A 13,431-nucleotide genomic window follows, 5' to 3' on the forward strand; every position below is an offset into this window, starting at 1 on the left:
ATTGGTATAAGAAAAAATATTGTATGGTCTTATAGTCACTTCATCCTACCAATATCCAATATAAAGATGTAGCCTGAAACAAATAATCCAAAGATTAAGCCTCCTGAACCTAAGAAAATGCTTGCCAAGCCTACAAGAAATAGAAAAAGGGGCAATATTGAAAGCAATCCAAACAAGAGGTGAAAATAACATGTTCCAAGTATCATCAATAAGTCTATAACAGAAGATCTTGCAAGGTATAGCAGTCACTTCAAACTTGATTGTAAAACTTGGTATTGATTTTCAAATTTATTAATTATTATGTTTGAGCTTACACGTTCCTGACCCAACTCCACAAGCAATTATTAGCCAAGGGTCTAAAATTTACTTGTGAAAGTTCTCAAGTAGATGGGCTAAGAAAGAGGATTATAACAAAGGCACATCATTCAAGGTATTTCATTCATTTGAGGTCAACTAAGATGTATCATGATTTTAAAGAAGTGTATTGGTAAGGTGACATAAAGAAAAGCATTGCAGAATTTGTAGTCCAATGTCCAAATTGACAAAAAGTCAAAGTAGTGAACCAAAATCCTGAGAGTTATATGCAATATATGGATCTTCCAATTTAGAAGTGGGTCATGATCAACATGGATCTCATCACTGATTTGCCTTGCAAATCTCGAAAGTTCAATTCAATATAGGTAATAGTTGATAGACTTACCAAATCAACACATTTCCTACTGCTAAGAACACTTACACAGAAGACTATGCAAAATTGTATTTTAAAGATATAGTTCGGCTACACGGAGTCCCAATCTCTATTATATCTGATAGGGGAACAAAATTTACTACAAATTGCTGGAAGTCTTTTCAGAAAAGTTTGGGAACACAAGTGAATTTAATTAAAATGTTTTACCCTGAAATAGATAGTCAACAATAACATATCATTCAAACACTTAGAGATATATTAAGAGCTTGGGTAGTGGACTTTAAAGATAGTTGGGATGATCATTTACCTCTTATCGAATTCACCTACAATAATAGATATCATTCGAGTATCAAAATTGTGCCTTAGGAAGATTTATATGGGAGAAGTGTATATCACCAGTTAGATGGTTTTAAGTGTGTATATCACAAGCACCTAGAATCTAGAGTCAACTTGCACCAACAACCACAACAAAATTAGCACAATCTAGTTCAACTCAACATGCACTAACAAGTTCAAGCCAAGTTGTATCTTCAACAACAATTTGTGTTGATACAAGCAAAGTTATGAGTTTGAGAAAGCTACAAAATCAAATTTTTATAGTGATACAAGGATCTTTGTTTCACTAGAAATGAATAGCCAACTACCTCCTATATGAAAAGAAACTATTGGACAAAAAGAGAAAGAGTTGCAAGTACAGAAGATGTTGGGGAAGATGGATCAGAAAGGCCAAAGAATGTTGGATTTGAAATCTACACAAGTGCAAGAGAAATACAATTACTAAATGTAAAATAACTCAGACATTGTTTTAAAAATAAGTAAATATATTAAATGTTATTTCTTCTTTTTTTCCAAAAAATAGCCAGAGACATCAAGCCAAAGGATCCTACAAATTGGAACAAGTTACAAGGATACAACTTCTATGGAAGTTGATCTTGATTATAAGCTTAGAGACTTGAGATGGAAAAAAAGAGATGATGTCACCACCAATTAATTGCAACAGATGACAAATAAAAATGAGTAGAAGTAGTCAAGAAGAAGTATAGAAGTAGTCAAGAAAAAGTATCTCATTTTAATGATGTGTTCTGATTTTTGTTCTGCAATGTGGAGTACCAAACAAATAATTAGTTTATGTTGTTGCTTAGAATTTGCTAGTAGTGCATAGTAATAAAAAATTAGTTTCATTGGATTTTGAATCTTGTTAATACAAGTTATTTAAACTTTAAGCTCAATATGGAGCTAGTTTTTTATGTCGATTTTTGGTGTTATTTTGAGCTCAGTTTGAAGCATATTTATGAAGTTGTTGTTGGTGTTACTTTGAGCTCAAGATAAAAAATGTTTAAGAAGTTGTTTTTGGTATTACTTTATTGTGTTGGTTGTCTACTTTGACAACATCTTTTACTGTAAATTATTTACCTCAATGCTAAATATGTTTAGGGCTAAAATAAATATTTCATTTAATCAAATGTAAGGAATGTTACAGGGCCTTGATTACGTAAAAAAACTACACTTAAATGACTATCAAATAAACATCAAAATAATACATCTAAACCACCATGAAAACAATAATTTTATTACATCACATTAGTAGAAATGACACCAGGAAAACTTCAACAATTAGGCTTCAATGTTCATATTCCCCACAACATGAAACTAGTAGAAATGAAACCAATAATATAGTATCTTTTTGCCTGATTTTGTTTCTCTTCAAAAGCCTTGACTTTCTTCAATAAATCTGAAATCACCTGATTGACTTGTGAAAAGTGTCGTTCTTCATACCAATCAAAGTAATCACAGCTGCCCAATTTCTATTAAATCAATTACAAGTCAATAATTAATCAACTAATTAAATAAAAAAATATTACCTTTCACATTTTACAAGTAAAAAATCTATGACCTGAATTTTGTTGAGTCCAAGAAGTTTTCAACAATTCTTCATGACCACACTTACAATACGAACAATCTATATCACAAAAAGCCATGAAAGACGAGCTCGGCATTGTCACCTTCAGTTGGAAAATATAAAAAAAAAAAAATTTGTTGGAAGAAGAAACCAAATACTGATAATTTCAAGAATTTGGGAAGAAAAAAACAGACGAAGAAGAAAAGAAAATTGGGAATCTAGGGTTAAATTTTAGAGTTGGGAAAGAGGAAAAAGATAGATATATAAGGGAATGAGGGAATATTACCATTGGAGAGCCAAAGAGGATGTCACGTCAGCAAAAATATGATCCTTCAAAGCGCCTTCGCTATGTGATTTTTATGCGACTTGCCAATAGACTAAAAAGTGTGAAAGTAACATAGTTAATAGCTAATTTAGGTGTTTAAAATGAACATTATCCATTTTAAGTGTTAAAGTGAAAATTGTGCCAAGTTGAGATGACTATTGATGTGTTTGACCTTTATAAATTATAGAAAACAAGAAAATAAGAAGAGATAAAGCAAAAACTAAAATTGTTTGACAATACATAATGCATAATTGTTATTTGTAGCAGAGTTCACAGCCACACGACACTACGTTACACACATGAGGAAAGCGTGCTCCCAATCAAAATAACTATACCCACAAGTACAACAGATCAAACAATCACTGCAATCATCACTCGACTACATGATCTACGACAAGTCTTAACTTGGGGAAGTATTCTCCTCTTGAATCCCGAGAACACGTGATCAACATTCGCTATAGATATAACTTGTTACTTTTAGAACCAGGGTACAATGACTGAAACATTTTCATATATCGAAATTAAACTATCATTTACATACATATTATGATAACACGCATATAATGAAATATACATGCACGTATATTATTAATAAACTCAATTTGTATGAAATATTTTTGAATAAATCTCTTGAAAAGTAAAACGGCATGTAAATATAAACAGAACTTTTATGCCTTCTTTCAGTTGGAAAATCAACAAGAACAATTTTCACTAATATACCTATTAATTAAAAAAAATTATGTAGAAGAACAATGTAGAGATAAATAGAGATGGATACTTACTGGTGGTTTCTATGATAAAAATAGTGATAATGAAACTAAGTTTAAGCAATGCCATATTATAAATAGTATTACACGCGTGATGAAAGTTTTTTTGCTTTATGTCATTGCTCTCCAAAGATCCTAATTTATAGACCTCTCAATACTATGTATCACAATTTTCTACTTCTTTTTAAACTTATTTTTAGTTCAAAACATTTTTTAAAAAAAATAAAATATTAATAATGGATTGACATAAATTGAGATCCATTTTTTTCTCATGATGCATCTTAGTATTAAATAGGATCCTAATCCAAAGCCTTTATACTATGCATTTAACTATTAAAATAGCATTGTCCATTAAATTAAAGGCTTTTGCTTGTGTTATTGCAGACATATTGGTACTTGCAATGCCATTCTGATTTCTTCTGTGGTTGCAAACATATTGGTTACTTCTTTTTTATAAAACATACGTTTGATCTTAATACAACTTAGCTTTAAACTCACAAAACAGTGGAAGACAACAAAAAGACTTCAAGTTCCAAATCAACTTAATTATCAATATACTGTCAAGGAAAATTTACAATAAAACTAACTGGAACAATTCATGACATAGCCCGAATACAATTGAACACGGGGGCAAATTTACATGTTAAAAATGGGGCACGTGAAAGCGTGGTGACCCCGTAAAATTAAGTATTTCTTAAGTATATATTTTCTAAAATTATTATAATATTATTTGTTGGCATTCATGTTCTAAAAATTCTACATTCGCCTCTGCTTGAATAACTGAAAGATTTCACCAGAGACTGAATGTTGTTTAGGTCACGTCAATTGGATACGGAAGCTTCCTTAAACAAGATCAAGACATCCAATAATTGTACCAGCGGAAGGATACTGGACAAGGCAATAAATAATAACGGGAATGAACCAAACTCAACAAGATCACTCCACCACCTAACGTATCCCGTGGAGTAAGTTTCTGAAAGTATATGCATTACATGAATATGTCTAGCATATATCTTAAGTATAAGGTATATATAAATGAATATGTACAAATATACATGTAACATCTCATAATTTATTGGGGAAATTACGGAGGTCAACAAACATTAGGCATTAGTTATCTCTTTCAGCATAAGCTTGAACTAATTACCTTCACTAGCTTAACTCGCTATTAATAGCCTAACTTACATCACTTCCATCCACCAAGGCATCTGTTTCGTCGCCGACACCGTTCAACATCGCATCACCACCATCCACTAAGGCGTCTCCTCTGTCAACGCCATTGGTGAAAGCCACTCTCTCCCATTTTTACTCCCTACGCCATCTTTATCATCTCCTACGATGACACCACCACTGCCAATGAGACAAACGATGGAATTTTACCTAGAAGAGTGTGTCACGATCCAATTTCTCAAGTGATGATGACACCTACTATAACCCTCTAGTAGGTAAGCCAATCCGTAATTCGAAACAACTAGCAATGGGCTACCAAGAGAAAAGAAAGAAAAATACAGAATAAATATAACAAAAGACTAAAATACATAAGATAATCTTAAAACCTGATGGAATCAATATAAGAGCTTCTAATACAATAATAAGATTACAGACGAATAATTACATGAATATACTGATACAACTCATCTTTGAATACAACATTGAGATTAGTCTAGTACATAAGAGGGAGAATTGTAATACTCCAAAAGCTAGGAGCTCACCCTACATCTCTGAACCATAGTTGCTCCGCACGATGCACTCAACAATAGAGAGAACCCATACTATGATCTGTAGGCTGTAAAATGTAGTATGAGTACCAAACGTGTGGTACTCAGTAGAAAACTACTAAATGAGCTCCAAAGATAATGTAAATATAAATAACATGTAAGCAGGAATGTAAACTACACTCCAAATATCCAGAAAATAACATAATAAGTCTAAGGAAGCCATAAGGATAACTATCCTCTTCTTAACATACTTCGGAACCTAAGAATTATACTCTATATTACTGGCCATTATATAAATAAAAAGCAGAAGACAAATATATAGTACTATACACGACAAAGAAATGGATATACAACATGGATAAATGAAGGAGGGGATGGATATACGGTAATGCCATAATTATATATATAGATAGATATATACATAAACAGGGATAACTAAAAGGTACCACATAAAGTAGTCATACTAGAGTCTTAAGTTTTCTTAATTATTGTAGGAACTAGTACTAACATAATCAGTGTCTCTAATCCATACGTCTAAGCATGAGATAACTATTCATAATAAAATAACTATAAGAAAAATGAATCTGAATCATACCTCAAAGTCACGAACAAACCATAATAACAACAATAAAGAAGTAACCGACTAGCCCGAACAAACCATACCTAATCTGGACCCCATAAGCCAAAAGGTCCAATTAACACACAACATACCACAAGTAATACTCATCACATATGCTTATGCAACCCCTCATAAGGCTGATAGATATAGGCACATACTGGTGATAAGCAATGCACATGCAAAGATGAATGCAAGAATAATCCATACTACTACAAATGATCCAGATACCATAATGTAACCCAATGTATACACCTCCTCCATCCCAACGGCTCGTAAAGGTAGGACCTACGGTGGCCTCTTTTCTTACCATGATGACTCATGGAAGAAGGGGACCTAGAGGGTTCGAGAGTATCTATATATGCCAACTTAGTCCTGATTCAGGATTTACAATACCTATCGTCATTATCAACCCACTATGTTCGCTACTAAAGAGATACATACATATATATACACGGACTAGAACTATGGCTAAAGGAGTGTGTCAAGTCAGTAACTCTCTTGCTCGGTAGAGGTTATAAGGCTAAGTCATCATAAAAGGATAGAAAGGGTTGAAATCTTTCTCAATAGAGGTAAATAGTAGTAGTAAAATTGTAGACCGAAATCTATCTTGATAAAAATCTCTAAAACATCATTATTAGTCTCAAAAAATCATAAGTCATTCATTAAGGTGGTGAAATTTGTATTATAAAAAAAATCCATTTTAAAAGTTAAAGTGAAAATAAATTTCTTTTTAGAAAACAGTTGTAAAATAATATTTTTAGTTTGAATCGTACCATTTACATTGTTAGTGAGCATGAATGTATCGAATCTATGTGTGTCATCACTAGTATCCAAATAATATGATTATGAGCATCTAAATGTCTATAAACTATGGCAACATCCTTTACATGGATAAATCACTTTTCGGAATCTAGTAAATATCATAATCACGGCCTTGGGCACAATAATACATAATCGGCATAACCATATCACAATTCGAGAAATCATCATAATCCACCGCATTAGGTAGTAAACCTTACACTAAAGGGTTATTAGCCTCAACTATGTCTAACATTCTAGTAGTCTAGGGTAATAGGATTCTAGAAGCATAATAAGTATTTCACCTTACGGGTCGATTCACCCATCTAATTCTCAAACTCTTAAATTAGGCTAAGTCACAATGTTCCTGTAATCACATCCTAACATCCCTATATAACATGCAATATATAAAATACACCATCTTATGAAGAAGGATAGATAGAAGCCTGCCTCGATGCCGAATCGTAAACCCTTAAATCGACCATAAATCATCAACCCTCGATATATGATCTCAAAATGTTGCCATGCTATTAAAACTATAATATACATGTCATTAAGAGTAAAATAAGACTCATATTACTATATTAAGTGTCATGTAAAAATTTGGATCAAGAAACGGCCCACAGGACCTGTAAATGAAATCCAAAATTAAACTTGTCACAAGGTACCTCAAAGGATAGACAATGTGTTCTTAAAAATTGAGTACAAATAGATCATATATTGGGTCTCAAATTAACCCTTAAAGTCTAGGAATTTAAGATCTAATTTATTAGAATTTACCATGAATTAGGATGGAAATTAAAAATAATATTAACGAAAAATAACCAAGGAGGTTTGGCAAGATTACCTTAGCTTCAATGGATGATTTTTCACTTTTTCCCTCTCTTTGAGCTCTCAATTTGGTGTAAAAATGGTAAAAATAATAGTGGAGAATCCGATTGATAAAAAGGGGTTAATAGCCACCAGATACTGCTTAAGCGGTCACCCTGTAGCTTAAGTGATAGCTGCTTAAGCGGCTCCACGATCGCTTAAGTGATTTGGAATAGCTGGCAGGTATCTCTTAAGCGTCTCCCAGGATGTTTAAGTGGACAGAGACATTTCTTAATTGTCCCTTGACCAAAGGTTCAAGGTCTCTTAAGAGACACTATGTCGCATAAGCGAAAACCAATTAAGCGGTCATATAATTTCTTAAGCGGCTGTTGTTAGCCTCCTAAGTCTATGTTTTAATAGTGACTAACTAACAAGTGCATCTTTGCATGAGATTGTTAGCCTCCTAAGTCTAAGTTTTAATAATGAAAAACTAACAAGTGTATCCTTGTAGGATATTGAGGACTACTAATGTAGGAAGGACATCAATTCAAAATCTGCGACATCCAAATAATTAGTCACAATAAAAACAAATGGAAGGAGAATCTCAAACCAAAAAGTCACAAAAAATTAGATCAATCACGATCAAGTAAAAGAAGAAAAAGGATATTGAAAGATTGAAGGGTATCTCACCGAAAGATATGAAGGATCAAAAGAACTAACTCAATATGGAAGCAAAAAAAAGAACCAGCTCCAAAAATGGAAGAACATCCAATCATAAAAAAGAGGATCACGATATTCAAATAGTATCACAAGAAAATCTATCAAATATCTTTGAAATGAAAGAAGGATCACAATCCCAGAATCACGGTAGACCAAATAAATCAGGACATAAAGAAAAACAAAGAGGGTGACAACTGTTATATGCACATATCTGATATGGACATGTATAATTGTGGAAACTGCACCATGTATGGACATATTTGATCTGGACATACATTATGGTGTCATCCCTCAATCAAGGAATCAATTCAAATCCTTGATTGGGAAGAAATCTCTTAGGTTTCCTTATGAAAAATAGCAGCAAAAGACTATAAAAGAAGAAGAAGACTAAAGATGGACACGGGTTATGCAACTTCACAAAGAAAAATTAAAGTGTCTCAATCTTAGTTCCACAAGACTTCATAACTTTTAGTTTACAATTGTTATATAACGAGTATGATTGAGTCAACTTTGTAACATCAATTAAAGTTGTGTCATAAGATCTGAAGAGAAAAATAAGTCTTCAGAACTTGTTTCCTATCATTGTACTCGATCCCAACTTTAAATGATCTTAGGAAACTTTGAAACCCAAGGGAACTAGAAGTAGGCATCACATTGGTGTTCCAAACTAGGATAAATGTTTGTGTCTTTCTTTTGTGTTTAAATAGTTATTATCTTAATTGTGTTAAATCTAATTTGTTTTGTGAAGTCCAATGATCTGCAAGCATGTCAACTGTGAGGAGTCAGTAGTCGGCTCTCAGAAAAATTACAATTAACCCCCCTCTTGAATTTCAATTGGTATTGGAGTAGGTCTCACCAATAGGATTGCTTAACTATAAGTGAGAAAAGATTTAATGGCCAATTATCAAATTCCCGGTGATATTCTTCAGTATGGTCATTCCTCCGTAAAACCCTCATACTTTAATGGACAACATTACTCTTACTGGAAGAATAGGTTTAGAACCTTTGTCCAATCAAATGACTTCCAGGCCTGGGTTGTCATAAAAAAGGGTACAAAGCTGATTCCACGACTCAAGGAGAAGCCAAAGGATAGACAAATAATGTAATAATTCTGACATCGAACACCTTCAAAACTTTGAGGTCACCAAAGAATAGCAAGAGGTAATTCAAACTAATGCATGAGCTATAAGTTTACTTTTGTGTGTAGTTAGAGGGGAAGAATATGAAAACATATCAACTTGTGAAATAGCAAAGGAAATATGGGACAAATTGGCAGTAACCTATGAAGGAGCTTCCAAAGTCAACAAATCAAAGATTGCTACCCTGGTTAATGAATATGAGTTGTTCAAAATAGAAGAGAATGAGAACATTTAAACAATGTTTTCCAGATTCAGTAAGTTCGTATGAGAACAGAAATCACTAGGGTTGATCTATCTATATAACCTGCAAGTCCAGAAGCCGGTCTGAAGTCTCTCAAAGATTTGGGAAACCAAGGCTGCCATTATGGAAGATAGAGATTTTCACAATATGACATATGACAAATTATGAGGTAACTTTATTGCATGTGAGAAAAATTATATTATCTGGTACCACAAGGAGGAGAAAAAGAAACCACTAGCATTCAATACTACTCCAACCAAAGAATTGGACATTCTTAAAGATACTAATAGTGAAGAAATGGCTCTCATAACTTGTGGAGTAAGAAAAGTCATGAGACAGAGACAATAGAGATCCCAAGGATCCAAGAATGATGATTTCACCAGTAACGATGATCATTGTTATTATTGTGGAAGGTCTGGTCACTTTAAACAAAACTATCTCGAGTTAAGGAGAAGATTGTAAAGAAAAAATCAAAACTTTAGAGCTTGGAGTGATGAAGATGAAACCGAAGAAGTAGAAGCCGCCAATATGTGCTTCATGGAAATAGATGAATCTAGCGGGTAAGAATACCTGATTTTTAGAATTTTAATATTCTTCAATCTAACTTAGATTTGATAACTGGCAAGTTTCAAAAGGTTATAGATGAATATAAAAAATTTACTCAAGAACGTAAAAGTTGTGAAGCCCGATTTAAATGAAAACTTGAGGAGGAACATAGAATTCATCAAATAGAAATTGAAGCATGTTAAATTAAAATTGATTTTATTCATGAAGATCTTGATTTTGCAAAAATAAAGCTAAACAATTTAAATAAAACTCCTACTCACAGTTTTGTAAAATCTTACCTTTTTCAAAACAAATCTAGCTCCTCATCAAAATCTTTAAATTAGCTAACATTATTTTTTATTTTGGAGGACATGTCTATTTTATGTGTAGATAGAGAGGGAACTAATCATATAGCTACCGACATAAGCCTAAAAGTGTATGGGTTTGGTGGCCCAAAGGAAGCGCATCTAACCCGCAAGGACCAAAGACCACTTGGGTACCTAAATAAAACCGATCTTCTTGTATTGAAAGAGCAGGTTCGCAAGAGCTATAAGAAAGGAATATGGGTCATTGATAGCAGATATTCTAGACACATAACCAGTCAGTAAGGTTCGGTGACAAAGATAGTGTCAATGTCATCGGAGCTGGCCCAGTCAAACTCAGCTCATCATCCGAATTCATGGAAGTATATCTAGTAGAGGGCCTCAAACACAATCTTCTAAGCTTCACTCAGCTCTGTGATGATGGATTCAAAGTACTCTTCAAAGCTAAAACTTACTCTATCAAACATGACAAAAGAAACATCTCTCTCATCGGTGAATGCATTGACAACATTTACACTTTAAATAGTACTAATTTTACTACCTTAACTTGCCTCACTGTGCAAGCCAATGATACTTGGTTGTGGCATAGAAAACTTGAGCATGCTAGTATACAAATCATTAAGAAGTTGTCTAGACTCAAATTCGTGAAAGGTCTGCCAAAACTAAAGTTTAAAAAGGATCACATATGTGATGCCTGTCAATAGGGGAAGCAGACCCGAACATCATTCAAAGTCAAAGACGTTTTCTCCACTACAAAACTTCTTCAAACAATCCACATGGATCTGTTTGGTCCCACCAAAACTGCAAGTATCAGTGGAAAGAGATATATTTTTATCATAGTTGATGAGTATTAACAGTTTACTTGGGTAATGTTCCTTTCTCATAAACATGAGGCTTTTATTTATAGAAAGGTAAAGAAAGAATTTGAAAATAAGGCATTTGAGGAGTATTGTGCTCAGAATGGATACTCTTAGATTTTCTCTTTACCTCAACCTCTCGGCAAAATGGTGTAGTAGACGTAAGAATCGGTCTCTCTAGGAAACTGCAAGGACAATGTTGATAGAACATAATCTCCCAGATCATTTCTAGGCAAAATAAATAAGCACCAAATGTCACATCATTAATAGGTGCTTGATCCGATCTATTCTAAAGAAAACGCCTTATGAACTATGGAGAGAAAAGAAGCCCAACATCAATTATTTCCATCCTTTCAGTGGTAAATACTTTATTCACAATAATGGTAAGAATAGCTTGGGAAAATTTGATCCTTGAGTGACAAATGTATTTTTCATAGGTAGTCTCCCACCAGTCGTGCCTACAGGGCCTAATGAACATTATGTGTTGAGGAATCTATGCATATGGTACTTGATGAATCTAATCAATTCTCTACGAGTTTGAGTGCTGATAAAGAACAAGTGGGCAATCTACGATCTGAGAAAAGTAATGGCATGATATCTGAGCTACCAATAGATAAGTCTACTACACCCTCCTAAGAGTCGACTCATAAAGCAGAAAATGTCAAATCAGGTATTCTAAAAGAGTGGAAGCACGATGATAGTCATCCAAACAAACTTATCATTGGAAATCCAATGAATAGAGTGCAAACAAGAGCATCATTAAGGACACCAGCAGTTGTTGCCCTTATTTCTCAATTGAACCCAAGAAATCAGATGAGGCCCTCAAAGATGAATCATGGTTTGAACCTATGAAGAAAGAACTAGACCAGTTTGAATGAAATCAAGTTTGCACTCTAGTTGAAAGACCTAAAAACTGCTCAGTAATTCGAACCAGATAGGTCTACAAAAATAAACTATATGAAGAAGGTTAAGTTATTAGAAATAAAGCCAGACTTTTATCTCAAGTTTACTCCCAGATAGAAGGTATTAATTATGATGAGACCTTTTCCCCCGTGGCAAGGTTAGAGTCAATATGAATTTTATTAGCTTTTGCCGCGTTTAAATATTTTAAGTTATATCAAATGGACCGACAAAGTGCTTTCTTAAATGGCTTTATTCATGAGGAAATTTTTTGTAAAACAACCCCCCAAATTTCAAAATTCATCATATCTAAATCATGTTTTCAAAATATCAAAAGCACTCTACGGCCCCAAATATGCTCCAAAAGCTTGGTATGAGAGATTGAGTACCTTTTTACTAAGTAACAGTTCTCCAAAGGGTAAAATTGATACAACTCTATAAGCTTGATTCAAATTTTCTCATTGTGTAAATTTACGTTGATGATATCATTTTTTGTAGTTATAACATCTCTATGTGCGAGATGTTATACAAAAGATGCAAAAGATAAATTTGTATACAAAAGATAAATTTATTAGCAATATACTATTTGATATAAAGAAAGTATAATATATACATATACATACATACATAGATATCTCTCTCTCTCTCTATATATATATATATATATAAACAAGAAAGAGCACAAAATATAAAATCTAGAAAGAAAATGCAAAAAAAATGAAAAAAAATGAAAGAGTATAAATAGTACGGGTTGCCTTTAGAGTTTTTGTATCTTTTTATCAGTTGATACAATTACAAATGCACCATATACAGATGCAGTTACACATCGGCTGAATTTTAAAGTTATTTAATCGAATCTACCAATTATTGTATATCAAATACAGTCTGTTGCATACAATTGATACATTAGCTATAGATGATAATTTTTGAAAGTTAGGCTAGGGCACCACCAGGGAATAATTTATGTGTACAAAATGTGTCATGAGAATCCGCAATTATTTGACTAAGCTCGATATATTATTTGCATAATTCTTAAAAATATATCAAAAATTAAGTAAAGGAAGCCTATGCTCAAAATCT

The 13,431-nt window shown here is 33.1% G+C and overlaps 1 long non-coding RNA gene across 2 annotated transcripts; it reads right to left on the reverse strand.

Annotated features, from left to right (window-relative positions):
- Positions 1 to 2,242: 2,242 nt before the first annotated feature.
- LOC107872511 lies at positions 2,243 to 3,857 on the reverse strand. 2 transcript variants are annotated; one of them, XR_007055935.1, is made up of 4 exons: positions 3,696 to 3,857; positions 2,875 to 2,965; positions 2,583 to 2,648; positions 2,243 to 2,493 (listed from the first exon to the last, which is right to left on the reverse strand). It is a non-coding gene; the product is annotated as an uncharacterized LOC107872511 (long non-coding RNA). The 2 variants fall into 2 exon arrangements; XR_001674895.2 differs by having other exon boundaries at positions 2,583 to 2,691; positions 3,696 to 3,853.
- Between the last annotated feature and the right edge of the window lie 9,574 nt (positions 3,858 to 13,431).

Source organism: Capsicum annuum, chromosome 5, assembly GCF_002878395.1.
Source record: "Capsicum annuum cultivar UCD-10X-F1 chromosome 5, UCD10Xv1.1, whole genome shotgun sequence".
Lineage (NCBI taxonomy): Eukaryota > Viridiplantae > Streptophyta > Magnoliopsida > Solanales > Solanaceae > Capsicum > Capsicum annuum.